This window comes from Oncorhynchus keta, chromosome 1, assembly GCF_023373465.1.
Source record: "Oncorhynchus keta strain PuntledgeMale-10-30-2019 chromosome 1, Oket_V2, whole genome shotgun sequence".
Taxonomy (NCBI): Eukaryota; Metazoa; Chordata; class Actinopteri; order Salmoniformes; family Salmonidae; genus Oncorhynchus; species Oncorhynchus keta.
The window spans coordinates 58,360,964-58,369,032 of NC_068421.1; the positions used below are offsets into that span (position 1 = coordinate 58,360,964).

An 8,069-nucleotide genomic window follows, 5' to 3' on the forward strand; every position below is an offset into this window, starting at 1 on the left:
GAGTTTTCGTTTGAGTTGCCCCCCTCCAGGTTATAGAGTGGATGAAGTACCCTAGTAGGACTAGAGGCCACACCAGGGGACAGCCATTAACCACCTGGAACAGTATGTGTGTGTGTGTGTGCGTGTGTGTGTGTGTGTGTGTGTGTGTGTGTGTGTGTGTGTGTGTGTGTGTGTGTGTGTGTGTGTGTGTGTGTGTGTGTGTGTGTGTGTGTGTGTGTGTGTGTGTGTGTGTGTGTGTGTGTGGAGATGCAACAGAGGAAGTGGGCTTTAACCTTGGCCTGCGTAAGCTGCTGTAGCTCATTCTGTTCAGCTCAGCAGATTCCAGTGTCCCCTCACTACAGGAGATACTTTGTTGATATCAGACAGGTAACTTCCCTGCAAATCAGGGGTTGGAAGCGGTTCAGGAAACAGAACAGAAAACCGGGAAAGAATGACATTTTTCCAGGAACAGAATCAGAACCACAAACAAAAGTGATCAATACTGTTTAAAAGCATGGGAAACGGTTAATAAAGTTAGCCCAGGTTAATAATAATAAAGGTATATTTTTTTTTTTTGTAAAGTCTATTTTACGTTCCGGGAATTTTTGTATGTATATATATATGTATATATGTACCAAAAGAATATATGGGGGATTGGAAATGATGCAGACAATTACATTGATGGAAGCAACATTCTTTCCGCAATATTAAGCTGATCCACCCCTTAAAATTAGTGATTTTTTTTTAAAAGACATTCAAAGTTCCTTCATAGAAGCCGCTCCTCCGTAGGTATAATTATGTCAGCCTAATTCAGATAACTTTTTCATTAACTAGGCAAGTCAGTTAAGAACAAATTCTTATTTACAATAACAGCCTGGGAACAGTGGGCTAACTGCCTTGTTTAGGGGCAGAACAACAGATTTTTACCTTCAACTCTGGGATTATGATCTAGCAACCTTTCGGTTACTGGCCCAACACTCTAACCACTAGGCTACTAAACCTGCCTCGCCTAAATAATGATGATGCATGTCACAACAAGATGCTCAGCGCTTCAAGCCAAGCCTCCTCCTCCACTCTCTCTCCCCACCCGCAAAATTTCAGTCGCATCTCACGCCCTACACTCTTCTGTCCAATGCATGTAAATAGCTTGCCCGTCCATAGCAAGCTGCATTATCCGCATTGATTGGTGTAGTAATTTAATGTCGACCTAAACGTACAAAAAAATGATTTCAGAGGTTAAAAAAGGAACACAAAGGGAAGATATAAACCGTTAGGTTTTTAGGATTCGAACCGGTTCGGAACTTGATTTTTCTGGTCAGAACAATGGAGCTGAACAAAAAAAGTATAGTTCTGTTCAGAATGAAACGATTGGAAAATCCGTTTCGGTTTGACCCTTGCTGCAAATCCACCAATTACTGAAAAACACTAAATCCACCTGAATACAGGTCAGATAACTGCCACAGGGCACTATAACCGGGTAGCACAATATAGAGAATCAGCCTGATCTCAGTGTGTATCTTGGAAATGAGGAAATAATAATGGCGCATATTGTATTAGAACCAAAAATCTAGATAGTGTACCTGAGGTTCTGAGCTTTTGCCTTCAGGAAGGCACACAGAGAAATATTTGTATTTTTGTCTGGGAAATATGAAAACTGAATTAAATGTTCTATGCAGAACCAAACACCCGTACTGTTTTTTTGAAGCCAGCACATTTAAGAGAAATGATTCACTAAGGCAAACCGCATAAAGCTTTCAGTATCTTTTTAACATGTTAATGAGCATCTCTGAAGGGGGAGAAATCTCATTGTCGCCTGCAAACGAATAACTAATATCAATAGCAGCACAAGCCGATAGTGAACAGGCATATTGCATTCACAAAGCCGCCAAATAGAAATTCACAGGCGCCACAAACCGGGGTCCGAGTGGGATTTGAATGAAATTAATTACATTACTTTCCATTCTTCCTGAAATCCGACACGATTCATCTTGGTCTCCCCCCAGACTCAGACAAGGCAGATATATGATAAGAGTTGGGCTTCTTATAGCTATCCGACAGGCTTCATAAAATACCTGCAGTCAGGAGCCTCAGGAATCATTTTCTGTAATGGGGGCTTGAAAAGCTTATGTTTCTCCTTCTGTGTCTCACTGTTTTATTTCTCTGTTTTTCTTCTCTAAGTCTTCAAAAATATGTCTCAGACCTCCAGGTTTTCCCCATACATCAAAACATAACCCGACTCAACCCACTCACAAAACATACAGCTCCTCTGGGAACTAGTTGTTCTGAAGAAATTAAAGAATGCCTCACTCATCTGTAACCTTGACAAGTGTTCTCTGTTTAAAGGCTTATCAAGGTCTGTCAGATGGCAGGACATACCAGGGATGGGAGCCCAGCAGTCTGTCGCGGTGCCACAAACGCGTCATGTCCTTCAGTAACGAAGAAGCAGATGAGAGGGGGATGGAGAGGAAGAGAGAGTCTGGAGTGGTTTCATTCTGTGTTCCAACCTTATAGCATCTCTCTCTCTCTCTCACTCTCTCTATTGCTTTGTAGCTACTCTTGTCTAATTTAGCAGTAACAGATTCTGCTGTGCTTGAGGAAGCATCGGTGACAATGACAGCATTGGTCCTGGAGCTATCCAGTGCTGAAAGAACTGCAGCCTCCTACACTACAGAGCCCCTGGGGAGGATAGTCTCTCTGTGTGAGTATTAAATGTTCCAGATAAGAACCCAGTAGCAAATTGGTGAAATAAACAGCAAGTATTATTCCCTTATTGGATTCAGAGTCTGAATCACTGTTCAATTCCAACCTGGACAACACAGAGACCATTTCATTCAGAACCTGAGCCATAATGCTAACAAAGGATGTATCCAAACATAATGATCAACAAAGAAGAAGGGGGGAGAAGATATTCAACCCCCAAGTAGTCCCTTTGTGCCCTCCATTAAAAATTTGACAAAAACTGTTACCAGATGTCATTGATTATTTATGGTGTTTAATAGGCAAAATGCCCACATTGAATTATGCATTTGTGGTCTGTTCCTCCGATGAATATTCAAAAGCTGTTTCTGCTGAGAGCTGCTGAGAGCCTTTGTCTGCATGCGGTTAGCCAATGGCACATCTGTGACTGCAGCCCGGCACTGTGGTTAGCCAATGTGGCTTACGCCAAAGCATTGCTAATGCCACATGAGAGCCTACATCCTACTACAGCTTTATTGCTCTGCTCTGCCAGGCCAGAGGCTTCAGAACAGCCTGAGATTCTCCTGAGCTGTCAATCAAAGCAGAAACACCAGGTTCATTAAGGTGATAAAATGTCCCTGGGATTCTGGCAATAAGAGGGAGAGACTGGCAAAAAGCCAAAGCAGACCTCAGTCAGTGGGATTCATACACATGTACACGCATGCATGAGCGTGCAGACACACACTTACAATCACACGTGCATACACGCGCACTAACTAACACTTATATATATATAACACACATGCACATATGCACACAACACACTCACAGACACACTCGCTCTCTCACACAGATACACAATAACTCACACATATGCATGCACTCACACAGAATGCTGTGAGCGTTCGCACTGTTTAATTTGATCAGGGCTGTCTAAATCTTTAAATTAGACTCACTCTGTGTCTGAAGGCACATAATCCCCCATTTTCATTTTGCACTGCATGTATGAAAGGGGTATTGCTTTCAGCAGGAATACTGTCTGCCACTATTGGCCATCTGAACCATCTGCAGACATCTGGATACCCTGCAGTTTCTCAAGTTCTGTTGAAAAACTTCATGAGGGATTTTGTTAATTCAACAGACAGTGGCTGCTTAATTAAGTGAATATTAATTTACTACATGAGTGAAACCTCTGAAAATCCATGCTTTCTTTCATTGGCTTGGATGCTACTCAAGTGCAAAATTGAATTATCGCCGTTCACGTCGCTCCCTACAAGTGTCGGTGCTAAGCTGTGTGCAGCCGAGCAGGGAGGCACATTATTGAAAGACATTGTGAGTCAACCCATGCAAAAGCAGAGAATACTCTGAATTCTCCCCAATCGGTTTTTCAGGCACTTGTGATGACAACATTTCCGAGCTGTTTTTGGCCCTTGTCAGTATCATTGGAAAACAGCCATTGGGGAGCAGTGTGCAACTAACTATCTGATGGGATATTCTGCCTCGATTGTGCCTCGTGTAAAGAAGAAAAATGGAACAGCAACCAAATTGGCACAGAAGATCTCTATTGAGATTAGTTTAGTGGTGTCAGCCAGCTCCTCTTTGAACCTGAAGAACGCCAGAAAGACTGAGAGAGTAGGGAGGGGTGACAGAAAGGGGGGAGAGACAGAGACAGAGGGAGAGAGCATTGGAGAGAAAGACTGAGAGAAGGGTGGAGGGAGAGGGAAAGAGAGGCTAATGGAGAAAGAGAGAGGGTGGGAGCTCTCCCACTAACAGGATTAGCACTCATCACCTTTGTTTTGGGAGCGTTCCGTTTCCACAGGTGCCAGCTAGGGAACACTGATGGTCCCCAACACGGGTCAGTGACAGGAGGGACAGCTTTTCCAGATACACACATGACTGCTCAACCATGTGAATGGAAAAAAGCTCAAACAATGAGCATGTAGCTGTTGAGGCGTTTTTTTTTTTTAAATCTCCCAGTGTCATTATGCATCAACCGTGTGAGCCAAGCCTGCCTTTATAGTTTTCCCATCCATCAGCCCGCCTGTCTCAGAGTATTGGCAATGCCACACACAAACACACACACATGGATGGGCAAAACAGTTTCTACCCAGGTGGAATCGGCAAGCTCACACACATGCATGCACAGAAAGAAGACACACATGCATGCACAGAAAGAAGACACACATGCATGCACAGAAAGAAGACACACATGCATGCACAGAAAGAAGACACACATGCATGCACAGGAAGAAGACACACATGCATGCACAGAAAGAGGTAGAGCGGAGATAAAAAGAGAAAGATTATCATTTCACGAAGTGCTGGTTTGAATCCGTGCTATATTTCGCTGGGGCTCATCTGAAAATGAAAATACACATACACATGTACAGTACGCTGTTCAGCAGCATCATCTATCATTGTCCGATCCAAAGGCATATATATATTGCAGACTGACGCAACATACTCCACCAGCATTTGACCGTGCACTTTCATTAGCGTGAGCGGGAGTTGTTCGTTTTTCAGACAGCACATAAAAACATATGCCATGTATATAAAAAGTATTAAAAACGAATGCCATGTTTGACAGAGTGCCATCAAAGATAACGTCTCCAGTTCCCTCTCTCGGTTCGCGAGCTGTCGTTGCTTTCGGATTTACTGAAAGGGCTCGCTGCTTGTTGAATTCACAACATATGCAATACATCCTCCCCTCCGTCAGAAGACTAGAATCTCTACTCGTCCTGAGAAACGATGCAAGGCTGCTCAGATGCTCATGATGTTGGTTTCGCCAAGGCCGATATCCTTCTAATGGTTTCATCGGAAAAGAAGTGTCTTTAAAACAGAGCCGATAGGCTATTGAAACATTCCCCCACATTAAACACATGAACACATGTTCTGTCCCACCCCTGCCGGATGGATGGTTGCTACTTTGCAGACCACAATATCACGCAAGGCAGTGAAACATTATTGAATCACACACGATAACAGTTAGATCAGATCCTGAGAGGACACACAAGTATCATTCTTCAGATGTCAAGTATATGCACTTTTCCTCTTAGCTAAGAGTAGCTAATTGTAGTATCAGCAAGGATTCTACATGTTATAGCAAGGTTTAAAAAAAGGGTTAAAGCACGTAGAAACATAGCAAAAACTTTTCAGAATAAAATTACAACTGAAATTCATACAAAATGTGTTATTCAAGACTCGACCAGAATAAAGGCATCCAATAAAAGGTTTGGAAACAAGAGCGTAATAAACTATACAGTGATACAGTATGTCAATGCTCACATGGAAAACGAAATACTGAAGCCTCTTCAACGCATGCATAGACTATTTGTATTTATTTAAGTGGTACTTCGCTTTGTCTGCGTGAAGATAGAATATAGCCCACTCCTTATTAATAACGAATACCCAAGATACCGATTTCTCAGGCTTCATATTAAGCTACGCCAAAAAGACTAATCGTAATGTAATATACTGGAATAGGCTAATACACATTGTTCTCACCTTTTAGGAGGAGGTGACCGTGAGCCGCTCTGATGTCTCTGTCAAGTCCTCAGGAATGTAGAGCGATGCCGCAAGTAACGTTGGTCTGATTCCGTGCAGGTGTTCTGTTAGTCACGAGCCACAGTCAGCAGTGCGAGCCATCGAGCGCACCAAAACCGTATAAAGAGTTGGAAAAAAGAACGAATCGCGTTTTGGAGAGGTCCAAAACACAATAACGGGGTATCTGGTGTCCGTCCTATTGCGCAAAGAGAAGAGAGACAGACGAAACGTGATGAGGAGAGCTACAACGATTCTCACCTCCCTGGCAGCCAAGTGCTACTGAACAAAAGAGCGCAGATACTCTCTGCAGAGTCCGGCTATTCAAATCAGCGAAGGGAGAAAGGGGAGGTGGGGGGGATGGTTGATGTGGTGGCCCAGTGGGCGTTGAGGGTGTGTGGGGAGTGTGGGGGAGAGGGGCGTCCTATGGGGTAGAGACATCATTTGGCACATCTGCACTGTTACTGTATAATCCCGTTTGTCTGTTTTGAGCGCCACGATTTATAGCCTGGGGGATAATGTTACCTTGTATTGTAAATTCACACTGACCTCGCGGAGTAAGAAAGTTAGAGGTATTACTCATTAATACTGAAACCTTAGATTAATAACAATTAGGCCAACTCTTGTCTTAGAAACACGTTTGAGGTCACAGGCAGGCTTGTCGCTGCTCCAAACAACACTTCGTTAGCACCCATCTACCACTAAAACTAGTCAACAACTAAGACAGGTCTCAAAATGCAGAGTTAAAACAATAGAACATGTATTGTATAGACAGATGTGTCATCAGCCAAAACATGAAACTAATTGCAATTAACGCAAACGTCATGACTTATTACACTCTTGTAAATGAGCTCATATTACAGTGTAGCCTTGTTGAAGTCTCCAGAAATCATTAGGACCTGTTTCCAGTAGACAGACAGCACCAGAGAGCCTCTCAACACACGGCTTTACCACACCGAGAATAATGATCCCCTCCGAGATGCCACGGTGCTGCGCAGGGAAGATTAACTCGCCCTACTAATTCACAACCCACCATACACTTTCAGTATTGCTTGTTAATTTAAATAAGAAAAAAAATCTGCGGAGTGCCTTTTGAAATGTCGATTTAAAATTGATTCGAGCACGAGGCTTATTCGCGGTTTGTTCTTGGCGTGTAGAAATGGGGATTTCTGAAAATATCTTTGTGATAAATTGGATAGTGAACCTATTCTAAACAATAATGCTGGTGTTGAGAGTTTCAGGCCTACTTTCCAACCTGGCAAATTGTAGGACTTGACACTGCGCTACACCGACATAAGGTAGATATTTTCCGTCCTGTTATTTTTTCTAATGACTGCCTTTATTTTTACTTAAAACATAGCTCTTTGTATTCAACAGAATATGACATGCATTTAAAGCAAACGGTACCAATCAATTTCCAGTGGCATTTACAGGACAACAAAGGGGCTGTCAACTTTGACATTTCCTTGCTGCTCCAAATACATTTGGAGATGCTTAATTATTAGCTATCACAGTCTCATGCTGATAACATATTTGTGAAGCCTATCAGTGTGACACTCAAGGTTTCATCATCAAAGCAAATGCGTGTAATGGTCCAATTTGACTTCCAGATAGGGGTGACATTGTGACATTACAATGTCTGTTTGGGGCACAGCGCTCAAGATTGAGGTTCCCTTTTGTCTGAAAGGGTCCTTGCTTGCATGTTGTAGCAGGCTCTCTCTTCAGTGGCTTTGAACCTAAAAGCACTCCAGCACCCTCAGCTCCAGCTTATCAGATCACTTCACAGCCAGATACTTCAAAAGCCAAGGCCGCCTGCCTGATGCCTAATGCCGCACACACTGGCCAGACACTGAACTCCCATCCAGCCTTCATCA

At 43.1% G+C, this 8,069-nt stretch overlaps 1 protein-coding gene across 1 annotated transcript in view; it reads right to left on the reverse strand.

Moving 5' to 3' along the window:
• The window catches only part of LOC118400900 (neurocan core protein-like), a 195,164-nt gene extending 188,695 nt beyond the window's left edge, over nt 1-6,469 (reverse strand). The window contains exon 1 of the mRNA XM_052529305.1: nt 6,160-6,469. The gene's annotated coding sequence lies outside the window, so the exon portion shown is untranslated. The remainder of the gene's footprint in view (nt 1-6,159) is intronic.
• Nucleotides 6,470-8,069: the final 1,600 nt, after the last annotated feature.